Genomic DNA, 17,079 nt, shown 5'->3' on the forward strand with positions numbered 1-17,079 from the left:
TGCGTGCTGCTGTGTGTGCTGCTGCGTGCTGCTGTGTGTGCTGCTGTGTGTGCTGCTGCGTGCTGCTGCGTGCTGCTGCTGCGTGCTGCTGTGTGTGCTGCTGCGTGCTGCTGCGTGCTGCTGTGTGTGCTGCTGCGTGCTGCTGCTGCGTGCTGCTGCTGTGTGCTGCTGCGTGCTGCTGCTCAACATTGCGACACCACGACCCAGATGCGGAGCTGTGCGCAGCGCTGAGTCACCGAACGCTGTTCACGGGAATTATTTCGGCACCCAGCCCCATCCGTCTCGGTGAGTCCATGCATCCGATGTTGCACCTGTTCGCAGGATGATAGGAATATAGGGTACAATACAATAATATCAGATGACTCAAGGTGGGCTGTACTTTGTACTCCAGTGGTAGTGCTTTCCGTCGACAATCGCTGCTCTAAGCCAGTTTGGTAGCGTTCAAGAAAATATCGGGATGGATATAAAGCCGCTGGGAATGCACCGCGAACTCAAATGACCGTGTGTATATTGCATACAGATATATATTGCGTATACTTATACCCAGCGGGTGGGGAGTTCGAGGGAGTGAACCTCTTCACCTCTGGGGTGGATGCGAGTCCCAACCACAACTGCACTGGTGGGACCAAACAACAAGGCAGGGCTCGTAACGGGAGTCGAACCAGCAAGGCGAGCAGAAGCGGCCAACGCTCGCTGGAGATGCGGAGCAGTGTGCCGCAGAGTCTCGGAGCAACTCCGCAGGGTGACACTGCCACGTGTTCATATGGGACGCGGTGTTGGAAAGAGGTAGATTTAAACTGTTGCTTGAATACACGACTGCCACTAACGCGGGCATTGCACACCCCCCCCCCCCTTATTAATGGTGATTACCGCGTGTTTTCCGGATCGTAAGTCGCTCCGGAAAGCAAGATGCTCCCAAAAACGTAGTATGACCAACCAATTTCTTGTGTGTTTTGGCGTCATCTGGTCCAACACCAGTGGAGACTAGGCTCTAAGAAAAGCCGTCTCGGGTGTGGACCAATCAATTTCAAGGACAGTGCATATCATTATCAGAGTTGTCTCTTTTTGTTTGCATTTTGACTGCTTGTGTTGTGGTTATTATTGCAAATATGATCCCTTGTATAAAGGTGCCAGTTTTGGTGCCAGATAAAAGGGTAAAAACCTATTACTATTACAATTCCTTGTGTGTTTTGGGAGCGTCTTATTGGGCAGATTTGGTCATACACACACACCTACCGGATTATAAGACGCATCTACAACGTTTACTTTACAATTCATGTGCAGCGGAACACGTGGGTCTTATAATACAGAGAATACACGATAGATGCGTCATTGTATTTATCGGAGAGAGACGAGCTGAGCCTCAAGACTCTTATTCATGAGGATCGTGCGTTGTGATGCTTGGCCGATGTTCGTGTGTGCGTATTATTTGTGAGTAGTGTTTGCCAATAAAAATGATGCTCAATGTTTAGAAAAGTGTTCGGTTTACGTGGCCCTGAATCTATGCGGTTCTGTGCACGATAGGTGGCCACGTTAAGCGACGTGGTTTTGTATAATCACAATAAATTAGGTCGATAGTGAAAGTCACTTATCGTAATTGTAAAGTTTAAAATAATCTTTGATGACAAGATACCAATAATGTCGTACAGAATAGTTACAGAACATCACGTTGGAGTGGATTGATGTTCAGTTTCCAATTGACTATTGCCTAATTAAGTGATGTTTAAAATAATTTTCCTGTTAGCGTATTCAGGGCTGCGTTAGCTAATGTACTGTAAACAATTACAGTCGTACTAAATGATGTTCAATGACGTTTTGACACATACACATACATGAATTGTAACAAAATAACCGCGTCTCTTATACGGACATAAAGCTTGATATTGCGTGACAGCTAACAAGCAGTGTATAATGATACAGACGGAACACGAGTTTTAATTCTAAAGTTGTACAGGTAACATGATATCCCGATATAATGCGGCAGCGCAGAGGTGAGCACGCGCGTACTCCTTGAATACCGCGACATAAGTTCGAGTGCTGGCCATGGCTACAACATCAGTGGCGAGTGATAATCTCACCTGCCCTGGGCTCCTCCCACCCATTGGGCGGGCACCTTCCACCCTTCACAAACACGCACTGACCAGCGCGGTGAAGTATGGTCAAATAAACCCCATGATCGACACAGCGTTGGAGTCGGGTGGGGGAGGGACTTCATCCAGCGGTGTATTGACACATGGCCGTAACAACAAAGTACAAGAAGCTACAGGTTCGATAAAGACACTCTGGCGTAATGGTGGAATCTGTTTGATGGAGGCTGTCCAATCGAAACGTCGAGACTCAACCATAAAGCCCTCGACTCGGAGTCTCGACAACGCGCTTTGCATGAACAATGGCTGCTTTCACAGCCGCGTGTGTGTGTTCGTTAGTACACGTGGCCTCAAGGTGCACATAGCCTGGCACAAGCGTCGTGGAGACGTCACCGCTACTTAGTGGGGAATGGCGGTTGTTGTGTACACGATACGGCCCTTCGCAGTGTATAAGATAGGCAGTTCGAACTTGAGCCACATCACGGAATCATGGGGACAAAGGGATGCATGGTTACGCGTTGGTTAGCGGACACTAACGCCAACAACGCCACATCATCCATTCTGCTGGCGATGCCCAGACGCGCCTCACATAACGCAATCTGTCACACGTTCACTCACTCACTCGTAGTCACTTGAAGATGCTTCTTTTTCGATGCAAAACTTTCGTGACTGCAGGGATTCATCTTCTTGGTTCTTTCGGTAAAGTCACGTAGAAGGGAAATAATAAAATAATAAAAAAATATAAATTTAACATGATAAAATATTTTATTTTATTATGTTTTATTTTTATTATTTTAATATTTCCCTTCTACGTGACTTTACCGAAAGAACCAAGAAGATGAAGATGTTTCTTGTTCATGTTTTTGTTTGTTGCGGTTGCACCCGATTCAAAAGCCGAATGGCTCACAGGGCTATACCAAATAAATGAAATGAAAGCTCACCCTCTCCTGCCTGTGACTGATCGATGCGCAGCCCCGGACTAAACACAGTTCAAGCGAGTTTATATTTAATCGAGCGAGCGGTGGCAATTCCACATTCATATCGCCGGAGGTGTGAGTGGTGCGAGTCGATCCATTGGACAACCGCTGTTGATTTCCACACCAAAAATGTGGTGCCTGTTTTATCGACCCCGGGAACGGATGATGTGCTGCGTCAATTCACCCCAAGCAGGATGTGAACTCGAGGTCTTCCGGTTGTGAGCTGCTTGCTCCACCGCTGAGCTGCCTAAACATTGCATGGCAGGGTCCTCTTCAAGTCTAGACTCACGACACAGGGATCCTCTCATTGGTAGTGGTATAGGGGAGGGGGGCATTATTTGACAGGTTACACGGAGGAGGATGATGATGATGAGCAGTGCGTGTGTATCCGTGTTGGGGTGAGCGGTGGCAAAGAACCCGGAGACCCGAGTTCGATTCCCTCTCACGGTCAACGCCAGTGGCGATTATCTGAACAGGTCCTGCGCCTCCCCTAGGTCGACTCAGCCTCAAATGAGTACCTGGCGCGGACGTGTACAAAATCGTCACTTGGTAGGCAAAGGTTACTACCGGGCGTGGTGTTGACCACCCACGCCGTCATGTGCCGTGCCGGCCTTCATAGGTGTCGCTCCCTAACAGCACTTGCCCCAACAGTCTGTTGAGGCTATAGGGGGATGTTTTGTCTCTATATGTGTTTGCAGAGGCAAGTGAAATCATCCGTCTGCATCTTTGATGAGTGCCACGCCACATTTCCGCGTGCTTGCAAAACATTGCATTTTGCATGGGAAGCGAGTTCGGGACACCAACACGGAGAGCCAAGCAAGGCGTAAAACCGGGGGGGGTAGGGGGGGGGTCGGGGGCGGAATTGTCAAAACGCCAGAGGGGGTGCAGGGGAGGGAGGATGGAACGTCAAGGGGGAGGGCGAGTGCCAGAGACTGATTGGCACGACTCGAGAGCAAGGCGCGCGGGTTACTGGCGGCCTCTGGCAATGCACACCACGTGAAAATACCCCAAAATCATGCTGTCCAAGACCCCAATAGTTTCCAAATGTGTGGCGGACTTCACACTGATGATGTTTTACAGAGGAAATTGCCCCCTCCCCCTTTTTTAATGAGTGAAGAACACGTGGCTCGAGAAGCAGACTTTTGTTTTGCTCATTTACCATGAGTTTCTGCCCCCCCCACCCCACATTGTAGCATTATCTCATGGACTGCTTTATAATTTCCTGTCGTTAATTCTAATTGGTCCTCATAATTCTTTTTTTAAGCTCAAAAGTCTACGATGATTAATGTTGTTTCCCCTCCACCTCTTTTCTCTTTAAGTCTTGATTTTCCCGATCGACGTCATTCTCGGAAATCGTGGCATTGCACGACCGCGAGAAATGGCGATCGCTTAGAGAGGGCCCCCTCCCTTAGACGGCTGACGCTGATGTTCAAAGTCTCTGGTACTCCCTTCGCTCCTCCTCCCCAGCCACACGTGCTGTCAACTCCCTGCCGCTGTTCCAAGTCCGTGCCCCGAGACGTTTCTTCGCCCGATGACTGACTGCCTCTCTCTCTCTCTCTCGACAATACACACGTGGATTACCCACTGTTCCTACACTTTCGTTTTGAGATGCGGTCGCGTTGGGTTAAATTGTAAATCGTACCGAGTGCTGTCCGGGTTAGCCCCTCGGTTGGTCGGTCTTCTTCAACCCTTAAAGTGTCGCTCCTCCCTGCATCACCAAATGTGACCACTTCACTTTTCATTCACATTTTAACGCCCTTCCCGTGACTACCGCCCTGCACGTGACCACCGCCCTGCACGTGGTCACCGCCCTGCCCGCACGCCCAGACGATGAGAATGACGGATACCTCATGGTACCTGGGAAGGACCCCGGCACGCCCAGCGCGACAGCTCCGTGCCCCGTGATGTGGCGCGGGGAGATGGAAGGGAGGAATAGGGTTGGAGGTGCAGTGGGAGGGAGACAGAGGCGGAGACGGTGGCGAGTTGCAGATCAACGGGAAAAAAAAAACATTGGGAGAGACGGAGGGTGACATGGAGGTGCGGGGGGGGGAATGAAGGACAGAATCAGATTATTTATTTAGACTGCAGGAGGAATCCGATGAGCTATGAAGCTCTATTTCACAGGGTCAGCAAGTTACAACACACGAAGGGGGAGTTGGTAGGAGAGAAAGGGAGGGGTAAAGGAGAGGTGGAGTGAGAATAATGAGATGGGAGATGGAGGGGCTAATAATTGGGGGGGGGGGGGTGTTATCGATACGCAGAGGGTGAGACAGGGGTATGTCAGCGCGCCGCACTACGAACCTGCCGACCCGAGTTCGATTCCCGCTCACGAGCAACACACCAGTGACGATGATTTGAATCGGGCTTGGGCCTCTTCTAGGTCGACTCAGCCTCAAACGAGTACCTGGTGCGGTGTGTAAACGCCGTCACTGGGGGAGCCAAAGGTGGCCGGGCGTGGTGTTGGCCACCCACCCCCTCGTGTGCCGTGCAGACCTTAATAGGTGCTACTCGTTAACAGCACTTGCCCTAACAATCTGTGAAGGCTCTACGGGGGATCTTTGTCTAGAGACGGAGGGGATGGGGGGGGGGAGACTGAATGGAGAGACAGACGGAGGGGGGAGCTGTGGAGGGAACCCGGGGACTCGGGGACGCGCGGGGGGTCTGTCCCGGTGGGGATTTGACCCTGCGCGTACCGCGCCTCTGCATGAGATCGCATTTCTAGCGCTACGCGCTGTTCCGGAGAGCGCGCCGGCCGAGGGCGACTCGCGCAGCCGCCCTCAGCAGCAGCAGCAGCGCGGGGAGAGAGAGAGTCGGGCAGAGATCGCTGGGTAGAGAGAATGAGTGGGGGGGGGGGTAGGAGAGAGAGGTGGCTGGAGTTCTGCCATGCGCGGCTGACCCACGCCGTGCCGGCCTTCAAGGAGCAGTGGGCGATGGAGGAGGCCGTGTGCTCGGTGGCAGATGACGGGGAGCTCTACATGCAGTTATGAGCTACCCGTCGGAGGCCGTTGGACTGCGAGAAGGGCTGCGTGCAGAACGAGAGAGAGCGAGAGAGTGCGAGAGGGGGGTTACATAAAGCAAAGATAAAAAAAAATACGGAATGATGAACGAAGCAAAGTGCCGACTACACCGAGCATCTTCGTGTTTCCACTGATCGTAAAAAAAGAGAGAGTCGGGGAAGGGTGTGAGGGAGATACGGAGCAGGGAAGGCGAGATGAGAGAAAGCAGGGAGAAGGAGAGAGGGGTGGAGAGGAGAGAATAAGAACAGAGAAGAAGGGAGAAAGAGAGAGGGAGCAGCAAGGAAACGAGAGGGAGGAGATGGAGTAGAGGGAGGGGACCGGGGTGCCATGGGGTGAATTTTCCCAAACCGCTCATTGCGGCCCGTTCCATCCAATCTCCACTGACCGCCACGGGACCCGCATAGAGACACCGCATTTGTCTTCCATTGAGGTTTGTTTAGGGCATCTCAAGGTGCAGGGGGAGACCTTCATCCAGCAGTGGATTGACAACGGAATGTACAGCGTGGTGGTCTAGATGTCTTGTGACCCCAAATGATCCCCCCCCCAACATTTCCTTCCCATCATGCATTTCTGTTTGAAATAAACCTTACTTTTTAATATTAGGTTTTAGAGAATCAAATAGGGAAGGATGGGGCACAATACATCTGGACAGCCTGTGCATCTAAATTGAGCCCACACCACTGCTCATCTGTGCTCGACACAATTCGGAGGCAAGGGAAAGGCGGGGGGGCTGGAGCAGGATTTGTCAGAATGTCATTACATTATTGGGTTATTTGGCAAGAGAGAGTACAGTAGAACGGCTGTCGCGACACACGAGCGTGTGGTGTAGCCCATGGGGACCACACGCCTTTGTCTCGCTCGTGTTGGCGTTCACCACGCGCCACTTGGGCACTCGTTTCATGTGTAGGGGTTGTTACGGGGAGAAAGGCGGACAGGAACACAAGGGTGTCTGCACCCACACACGGGTGTCTACATCCACGTCCGCATCGGTTAGCCCCACCCCTCGGAGAGGATTCCTATAAAAGGCGGGGAGCCAGAGGGCTCGGGGCCAGTGTGTTAGAAGCTTTACCAGTGAAAACTGAAGACCGGCAGAATAAGCCCTGGGACTCCCCTGGCTCGCTGTCCTTGTCAGGGCCGAGCAGGGCAAGCCAGTGGCACGGCCCCAAGAGCTCCAGGACCGCTGCTCTTGTAAGAGCACGGCCTGGTTGGCTGGGTGCCGGGATCCGTGCTTGACCAGGGCCGGATCAGATAGCCTCCCCTAGCACTCGTAGCGGAGGACTGGGAATAGGACAGTCAGGGGATAGTGCTAGGGGTGTTTCCCATTGAGTACGGGTGAAGGGGCGTTACCCCTTCAAGTGTTGTTACCGCCTTTTGGTTAAATAAAAGAGTGTGCCTCAACTACGTCGTCTGTCTCCCTGGGAACTCACTACACAGGTGGAGGCGGCCTCGCGCGTGGTGGATGTGCAGGGGGGAAGTTCCTGAGAACTACGTGGCCGCCGATGTCGGCCGTGGCCGGGACTCGAGGTCGGGTGGACCGGCGTCGTGTCGCTGTGCGCACAAAACACGAGGCGCCTCGAAGTGTGAAAAGTCAACTTTATCAATGCACAATTATATTAAAACATCGGTCTATTGTAAGCGGTTTGCCGTCGAATTGTGCGTAAAGTAAAACTAAACTAAAACGAATCTATTTTTTTTATTTTACCGAGTGAGGACCACTGAGCAAAAGCTCTTTTTGAGAGGCGACCTGGTCACAAATGATAGCTCAACCAAGTGGCTTAGGGGCCGTCCATAAATGACGTCACGCACCTGGGGGGGGGGGTCAGATATTTGTGACGATGTGTGACGAGGGGGGTGGGGGGTTGAGAAATGTGACGTCACGTCAAAATGCGCAACTTTAAATACATATAGAATTGTTATAACAACACTCCTACTACATCAGAGTGCAGCGCCACATTAAATTCGCACTACAATGACAATAGTTTCAAGCGAATTGAAGCATGTTTTATTTTCAAAATGTAAATATGGTTTTGGGGGGGGGGGGAGCAGAGCATTTGTGACGTCATATTTGAGGGGGGGTCTGTGACGAGGGGGGGGGGTCAAAATCGTCCAAAATCGCATGACGTCATTTATGGACGCCCCCTTAACACGTGCAAATGTATAGCAGCCAAATATTCTCAAACGCACGTTTAGAAATGTGGAGGGAAAAGCCGGAGGACCCGGAGAATAATCCACGTGACCACGAGTCAGAGAGAGAGACCACGCAAACTCCAAATATACAGTAGCAGCAGGCGTCAGGGTCCGGATTGGACTCACGACCTCCCGCACATCAGGCGAGGGAGTTAACATCTCCTAGCCACCGTGATGATGATGAGAGAGAGACGCAAACTCCAAATATACAGCAGCAGCAGGCGTCAGGGTCCGGATTTGACTCACGACCTCCTGCACACCAGGCGAGGGAGTTAACATCTCCTAGCCACCGTGATGATGATGAGAGAGAGACGAAAACTCCAAATATACAGCAGCAGCAGGCGTCAGGGTCCGGATTGGACTCACGACCTCCTGCACATCAGGCGAGGCAGTTAACATCTCCTAGCCACCGTGATGATGATGAGAGAGAGACGCAAACTCCAAATACACAGCAGCAGCAGGCGTCAGGGTCCGGCTTGGACTCACGACCTCCTGCACACCAGGCGAGGCAGTTAACATCTCCTAGCCACCGTGATGATGATGAGAGAGAGACGCAAACTCCAAATATACAGCAGCAGCAGGCGTCAGGGTCCGGCTTGGACTCACGACCTCCTGCACACCTAGGCGAGGGAGTTAACATCTCCTAGCCACCGTCGCGCTCCCGATAATAATACAACCTCGTTCGTCAACATACACGAGGTGATTATTCGTCAGCGCCAACGTAAATACAAACGCGATGACTGGACGTGAGCACAAACATGCTCCAAAGAAGCCACATCGCCCTCGGTAATTGTACAGCGCGTTGTTAGTTTCCATTGCTGGATGAGAGCCTCCCCTCGTCTGTCGTGGGGATTATTTGACAATATTGGGTTCAAGGGGGTGCCTAATTAACTGCATTGCATGGCGCTCCTGCGGTATATAACACAGACATTACTACAACACACACGGAGTCTGATTCGCACCCGAGCACAGATATATTATAACACGCATATAAAACATACACGTGTAGTTTCAAATACCAATAACACCATTCGCCACGAAGTCACGGTGACTTCACCACGACGCCTGTGCCAGGCCAGGTGCACTGTGAGGCCACGTGAAGTGTCGAAGGCTCGCTGCTGACAGGAGGAGGTCTCGGGACAGACCCAGGTGCCATGGGTCGGCTGAATGAGATGACTGGTAGATGCACACCAGCTGTACCCCCCCTCCTACTGTGCCACGTAGCTTCACACAGACTAAGACACGCACACAGAAATACATACGTAGTTACACATGCGCATGTAAGCATAAGCTAACACGTGGACACGCAATACTGTGTAGACGAACACGTGTCACTATGTTTAATGGTGCACTGATATATAGCAACGTAAACGCACATTGTGTACACACTCTAAATACAAACACCAAGCGAGTGCCGTTAGCGAGCATCTATAATGTATACAGATTTATCAGCACATTGTCACCGCATATCTGAATTGGCATTGATGTATTACTAATTTAAAAAAGTTAATTGGCTAAATTGGCTTATCTGTTCACACCCTGCTGATGATAATCAGTAAAGTGGCAACCGGCGCAATGTGTGCTTTGGTTAAACAAACCCCTCCTTGTAGACACCGATGATACAAACGTCTCGTCAGTGGCACCTGGGTGTTAATCGCTGTAATCCCGGTACCCCCACCCCACCTCTTGACGGAGTGGCAACCATGGGAATGGAACGTGCGGGAGAAAAACGTCCATTCAAGTTCATTAATTTATTAGGTATAGCCCTGTGAGCCATTCGGCTCTTGAATCGGGTGCAACCGCAACAAACCAAAAACATGAACAAGAAAGAATCTTAAAGTGAATATGTGACTAAGTGCAAACAGAAAATCCAAGAAAAGACAGCTAAATATTGCAGAAAATACACCGTACACCAACGCTGTGTGCAATAATCCCAGTGGGATGCAAGTCAAGAAGAGATGGAGCGACTACACAGCAAGGGGCTGGGTGGATTATTATTATAATTATATCGCAGGATCGCGAGAGATGGTGACGTCTTGGGGAGGCCTTCAACCAGAAGTAGATCGACAAAGTGATGTCATTCATCATCGTGTCGATGTATGTTAGATTGTTGTCCTTCCCCTGCACGCACCTCCGGTTAGCGCGGTTAGCCACGTACGCTGCCAAAGAAGTTCAACATACTTTGGTATATAGATACTGTATGTCAATCAGCTCAAACCTCCCGTAAACCACTTGACTTTTGTGTGGCAACGCCCACTCGGTAATAACCCCGCCCCTCTCCCCACTGCCGCCCGCTGTGAAAACAGACGCCACTTCATCCTCTTGGTTCTTTCGGTAAAGTCACGTAGAAGGGAAATAATAAAATAATAATAATAAAACATAATAAAATAATTCTCACGACGTTTCGGCCACAACGCAAGCAGCCGTCCTCAGGTGAAGACCAGGTCTGTAAAAACCAGGTCTGTCGGGGAGAGTCTGTCGGGGAGACAGACCTGGTCTTCACCTGAGGACGGCTGCTTGCGTTGTGGCCGAAACGTCGTGAGAATTATTTTATTATGTTTTATTATTATTATTTTATTATTTCCCTTCTACGTGACTTTACCGAAAGAACCAAGAAGATGAATCCCTGCAGTCACGAAAGCTTTAAAATCGAAATTTTAACGCCACTCTGTGCAGCAGCAGCAGCGTCCCAGACCCTGATGCAGCCTCTTCTTTCTCTTCCTCCCCATCCTCATCTCTCCTGACCATTCCATCCCATTTCTCCGTTCCTTTCCCATCATTTTCCTCCTATTTCTCATTCTTTCTGTTCTCCTTTGTCGTTCATATTTGTTTTTATATGATACAATGTATTAAATATTTATTTTTCTTCCATCCATTATATCCGTGACTCTACTGCCCTTCCCGTTGCGAGTTATCATCGCTATTACTATGAGAATGGTTATGTGAAACAACGGGACCGGTGGCAGAGAGGGGGACGTGAATTCAGGCATTGGAGCACTTCCAGACAGCGTGTCCTTCCTCTGCATCTCTCCCTCTCTCTTTATTTTCCACTCTCTACAATCCCCCACCTCCCCCCCCCCCCATCAAATCCTTTCAATCCCCTTTCATCGCTGGGATAAATTATTAAGCGCCGCGGAATATTGTGTAGCCGAGCGTGGGAGCGTGAACGCACGCGAGGGTAAATATTGTTATTCATGAGTCGAGCTGCGCGTCTCCACCCCAACAAGAAGAGCGCCTGCGTCTTTTGCCTCCGAGAACGCGGCGTGTGAATTGTGTGTGTTGTCTGCGGGCGTCTGTGTGTGTGTGTGAGCTAATGCGTGCGTGAGTGTGGTGTGTATGTCTGTGTGTGTGTGGATGTGTGAGTGTGGTGTGTATGTCTCTGTGTGTGTGTGAGCTAATGCGTGCGTGAGTGTGGTGTGTATGTCTCTGTGTGTGTGTGGATGCGTGAGTGTGGTGTGTATGTCTCTGTGTGTGTGGATGTGTGAGTGTGGTGTGTATGTCTCTGTGTGTGGATGTGTGAGTGTGGTGTGTATGTCTCTGTGTGTGGATGTGTGAGTGTGGTGTGTATGTCTCTGTGTGTGTGGATGTGTGAGTGTGGTGTGTATGTCTCTGTGTGTGGATGTGTGAGTGTCGTGGGTATGTCTCTGTGTGTGTGGATGTGAGAGTGTGGTGTGTATGTCTCTGTGTGTGTGGATGTGTGAGTGTGGTGTGTATGTCTCTGTGTGTGTGTATGTGTATGTGCGAGTGTGGTGTGTATGTCTCTGTGTGTGTGGATGTGTGAGTGAGTGTGGTGTGTATGTCTCTGTGTGTGTGGATGTGTGAGTGTGGTGTGTATGTCTCTCTGTGTGTGTGTATGTGTGAGTGTGGTGGTGTGTATGTCTCTGTGTGTGTGGATGTGTAAGTGTCGTGTGTATGTCTCTGTGTGTGTGGATGTGTGAGTGTGGTGTGTATGTCTCTGTGTGTGTGGATGAGTGAGTGTGGTGTGTATGTCTCTGTGTGTGTGGATGTGTGAGTGTGGTGTGTATGTCTCTGTGTGTGTATGTGTGAGTGCGGTGTGTATGTCTCTGTGTGGATATGTGAGTGTGGTGGTGTGCATGTCTGTGTGTGTGGATGTGTGAGTGTGGTGTGTATGTCTCTGTGTGTGTGTGCGTGCGTCACCTGTTACGGCATACATTGCATACAAGCGGTTGGTTAGGCCAGCATCAACTCCCGGCCGCCTTTGTCTCCCCAATACTTCCAGTCGGCTCCATAACCACGAACATAGACTATAAAGTACACGCACCCAGCCAGTGTCCATGGGAGCGCCACAGTCCGCGTCGTTCGGCAGGTCCCGTGTGTTTGGCGGGGTAGAGTGTGGGTCCGGACATATTTCCCGACGCGGTCCCTCCACGTTTAGAAACTTGCCTTTGGGTTCGGTGATTTCGCTGCTCTCAATTTACACACGATAAGCCAGTTCGTCGAGATATCGTTCGTGGCCAGGTGGCTTCTGAAAAAAAGAATTCAATAGCTCAGTGGGCATTACCTGGTAAGATAAAAAAATAGTTCAGTTTTCTTCGCTCTCTTATTGTGTTGTTGTAACGTTCTGACCTGCCCTTACTGAATATCTGTGAAAAAAGAGCTTTATAGCTCATCGGATTCCTCCAGTATGAATACTTTTTCTGATTCTGGCCAAAGTGTAAGAGGAGACCAAACGACCCTGCTCACGGCGAGCTCCTACAAGCGGAGGCCCCTTCCGGCAGCAGTTGCGCGTGCATGCGATTTCAGGGCCGCACCTTTACTTTAAATTCGCACACACGTACACAGACAAAGATCCCCCGTATAGACTTTCACAGACTGTTGGGGCAAGTGCTGTGAGCGAGCACACGCCGGAGGCTGGAACCGCATACGAGAAGGAGGGTGGCCAGCACCACGCCCGGGCCGCCTTTGTCTCCCCAGTGACGATGTTTATACACCGCTAGGGGAGGACCAGGAGGGAGCGGTTCTGATCATCGTCTCCGTCGTTGGTCGTGAGCGGGAATCGAACTCGGTAGCCGGATTTGCAGCGTGGTGCGCTAACCATTGTGCCACCGCTCCCCACACTATACAAACAAACAAACACCACACACACGCGTACAATTGCGGAAAATTAAGCTCTGTTCGCCGCCTGGATACTGGAATTAACATGAGTTCAACTCTCGGCTTAGTCGCACTGAATTGCCACATTGTCCATGTAAACATAACGAACAAGGCGCGATTACATTTAACGTGTCCGCTTTCACGACCAATATTATGTACGATTCATAATAGATGTTTTTTTTTGGGGGGGGGGGCGTAAACACCTCCAACACCCGCTACAGCGAATGAATAAACTGGTCACGTGACGCAAGCGTCATGAAGAAAGCGAGGGCTTTATTTACCCTTCCCGGCAATAACACACGAGGTGGTGAGATGTTCAAACACCGAGTCGGCAACTACCGCAAGGCGTCAAGACTGCAATAACCACACGTGCTTGTGGTAAAACAGGCAAAACAACCGTGCTTTGATAATACAGCGTATGCATTGTCTTTGAAACTGATTGACCTGGTCTCACCAGTGTTAGACCAGAGAATGCCAAACAGCGAACAGCACAAAGGTGTTGCAAATATCAAAGCACCAATAATAGCCTCGTGACGGGTGCCTATGGAGCGTGTGAACATCTCAACACGTGTAGTCTTGCCTATTATTTTTTCATCATCTTGACACACTTGCAAAAACGGGTTCCATATATACAATTGATTGTCGTTAAACCTTCCTCCACCCAACACAGCCAATTGCTAAATCTGTCACGGTGAACAAACGTACCATGTCATTACTGCTTCAGCAGCAGCAGCATCTCCGATTAGCAATGGTTGGCTACGCACGGTGCGAAAGAAGTTCTTCAACATACATACAGCAGCACCGGTGCATCGGAAATCAATCTCACAACATGAAAACAAATTATACAGAGTATAGCACGAAGCCTCGCCGATAGTTACAGCCAGCATCACCATGAGGCTGGCACATCTGTGAAGCGACTCGACATCTGCGAGAAAAAAAATAAAATAGCGTCTTAGGATAAATACAGATCGGCGATTCTGCTCGCCGCATACAGCAGCCCTGGCTAACAGCAAAAGACACGGCGAGCAAAGCGCTGCAATCGCTTTTCTCTCTCCTCCTCCTCGCCTCGCCGCTGCGGTGTCGGTGCGGCCATGCGAGTCCGTGTTCGCGTGCGAGCCTCTGCTCCTCCTCCTCCTTCGCCTCCTCCACCTCCTCCGTCTCCTCCTCCTCCTCCCCACCGCTCCACGCTGCCCCGCGTCCCGCCGCCAAGTGGGAAAGTCTTCATGCCGCCCGTGGGTTCTGCCGCAAGTGATGGCGCGGGAGATGATAAGTGTGACCACATGTTGTGACACGCGTATTAGGCGGCCCTCGCCTAAAGCTCTCTCTCTCCTCTTCTTCTCTGCGCTGCTCCTATGGTGTTATCTACTCTACGGTTGGGCGGGGGAGCGGTAGTGTAGCAGGTAGCGCTCGCTGCAATAACGAACCCGGCGACCCGAGTTCGATTCAGGCTCACGGAAACTCAACACCAGTGACGATTATCTGAACCGGTCCTGGGCCTCCCCTAGGTCGACTTAGCCTCAAATGAGTACCTGGTGCGATGTGTGAACATCGCACCATGTGTGAACATCGCCACTAGGGAGACAAAGGCGTCCGGGCGTGGTGTTGGCCACCCACCCCCTCGTGTGCCGAACCAGCCTTCATAGGTGCTCGCTAACAGCACTTGCTCCTACAGTCCGTTAAGGCTATACGGGGGATCTTTGTCTTTGTAGAGTTTAGGAGGTAGAGCAGCGAATTAAACTATAATTTAAAAAAACTATTAAACTATTTATTTATTTTACCAGATAAGGCTACCTGGCCACAAACGATGGCTCAACAAAGTGGCTTCTACTGCGGAAATGTATCGCAGCCAAATACGCTAAACGCGCGATGTTGATTCTAAATGTGGAAAACATCCACGCGATCACGGGGAGAACACGCAAACTCCACATACACAGTAGCAGGTGTCAGGGTGCGGATCGAACCGACGACTTCCTGTACATCAGGCGAGGTCGTCAACATCTCGCCACCACGGCATCCCCAATTGGAGGATTTGAAGCGATGAGCAGCAGGGCAGGCGAAGGGGCTGGGATGACGAAATGTTGTTGATGAGGTGTGGTTGATGAGGTGTTGTTGATGAAGTGCTGCTGATGAGGTGTTGATGAAGTGCTGCTGATGAGATGTTGTTGATGAGGTGTTGTTGATGAGGTGTTGATGATGAGGTGTTGATGAAGTGCTGCTGATGAGATGTTGTTGATGAGGTGTTGTTGATGAGGTGGATGATGTTTGGGTGGGAGAGGGGTTGCTGTTGTCCGACGTTCACGATCTCGTCGCGAATCTCGCAAGCTCAGCAGTCCTCATCCTGTTCCGTGCCGCGGGTGGGTGGCCACAGTCGCGGCTTGCAAGGTGTTGTCGGTGTGGGGAGCTGCGCTTGTGGCGAGTGTCACCCTCTCGTCTACAGCGTGGCGGGCTTGTGCTGCCAGCCGCTCCACGCCAAGTCAAACCACTCCTCATTCATGGACTTGGTCAAAAAGTCAGTTGCAGCAAGACCTCCTGGAATTCATTGAGGCATTACCTGGATAAATAATTAACGTAGTTAGACAATAGGTGTATTTTCCAAGATCAAGATATCATCACGGCAAGGCCAATGTATCATATACTGGAGGAATCCGATGATCTGTAAAGCTCTCGTTCAAAGATGTCCAGTAGGGGCACGGGATCATGGGCAGACGGCCGTCACCGCGTTCCACATTCTCCAGAACTCGCAGCTGCTGCGCATGGCTTTCCGTGCCAGAGAAACATTTGGTGCCACACCAGGCAGCAAAAGCTATCGTCGTAACCGATGTATTTACATGGCTAACGAGAGCGAATGGCTGGACTTGAAAACCCACGCATTGCAAAGCGTTATCACACGATTCACTGCAATTGGCCACATGGTGGAGGGGTATGGGCAGGAGAGGGAGTCAGGGGAATTTGGAGTTGGAGGGCAAAGACCCATGGTGTCCTTACCCGCACCTCGGGATTCGCACGGTTAGGCTACGTACGGTGCGAAAGAAGTTCAACATACATACATACACACACGTAAATAAATCGGAACCACTGAAGTTATGCCACCTCAACTGGGCACCGATCAGTGACATGTCTGGTTTGGGCTCACGGACTTTTGTGTTGACCCGAGACCCCCGAAGATAAACCCCAACAGGCGTGTTGGTCTTGTTGGGGGAGTGCACGCATGTTACCGTGCGTTGAACCTCTTTCGCACCGCACGTAGCCCAACCGTGCAAAACCGCGAGGTGGGAAACGAAGAGCGGGCACGTGGAGGGAAGCGTTGTGTGGTGGACTGGGTGCGCAGAAGGGTCCTCCAAGGAGGAGACGGAACCAAACGGGTGGCGGGGGGAGGTGTTGGTGGTGAGTGGTGGGTGGGAAGATGAAGGTGGTGTTTTAGTAGGGGGTGGTGGAAGGTGGACATTGGCGGCAGGAGGCGTGCCCGGGGGCTTTCCGTCCCCGCCGAGAGCGCCGAGAGAAAGGGGCGGAAGAGAATTATGTCTTGTGAAAAGGGCGGCCTTTTCACCTACCCAGCGAGGGGCGTGCGAGAAGCGGGGACTCACACTGGCGCGTCCGGAGAGAGCGAGAGACCCGCGGAGAGAAAACGCGGCCCACGGAACGGCCGAGCAGGGGGTGGCGGCGGTGGAGGGTTAGAGGGGCAGGAGAGAGAGGGGG

This window comes from Lethenteron reissneri, chromosome 14, assembly GCF_015708825.2.
Source record: "Lethenteron reissneri isolate LAM-NWPU_2019-01 chromosome 14, ASM1570882v1, whole genome shotgun sequence".
In the NCBI taxonomy this organism is placed as follows: Eukaryota; Metazoa; Chordata; class Hyperoartia; order Petromyzontiformes; family Petromyzontidae; genus Lethenteron; species Lethenteron reissneri.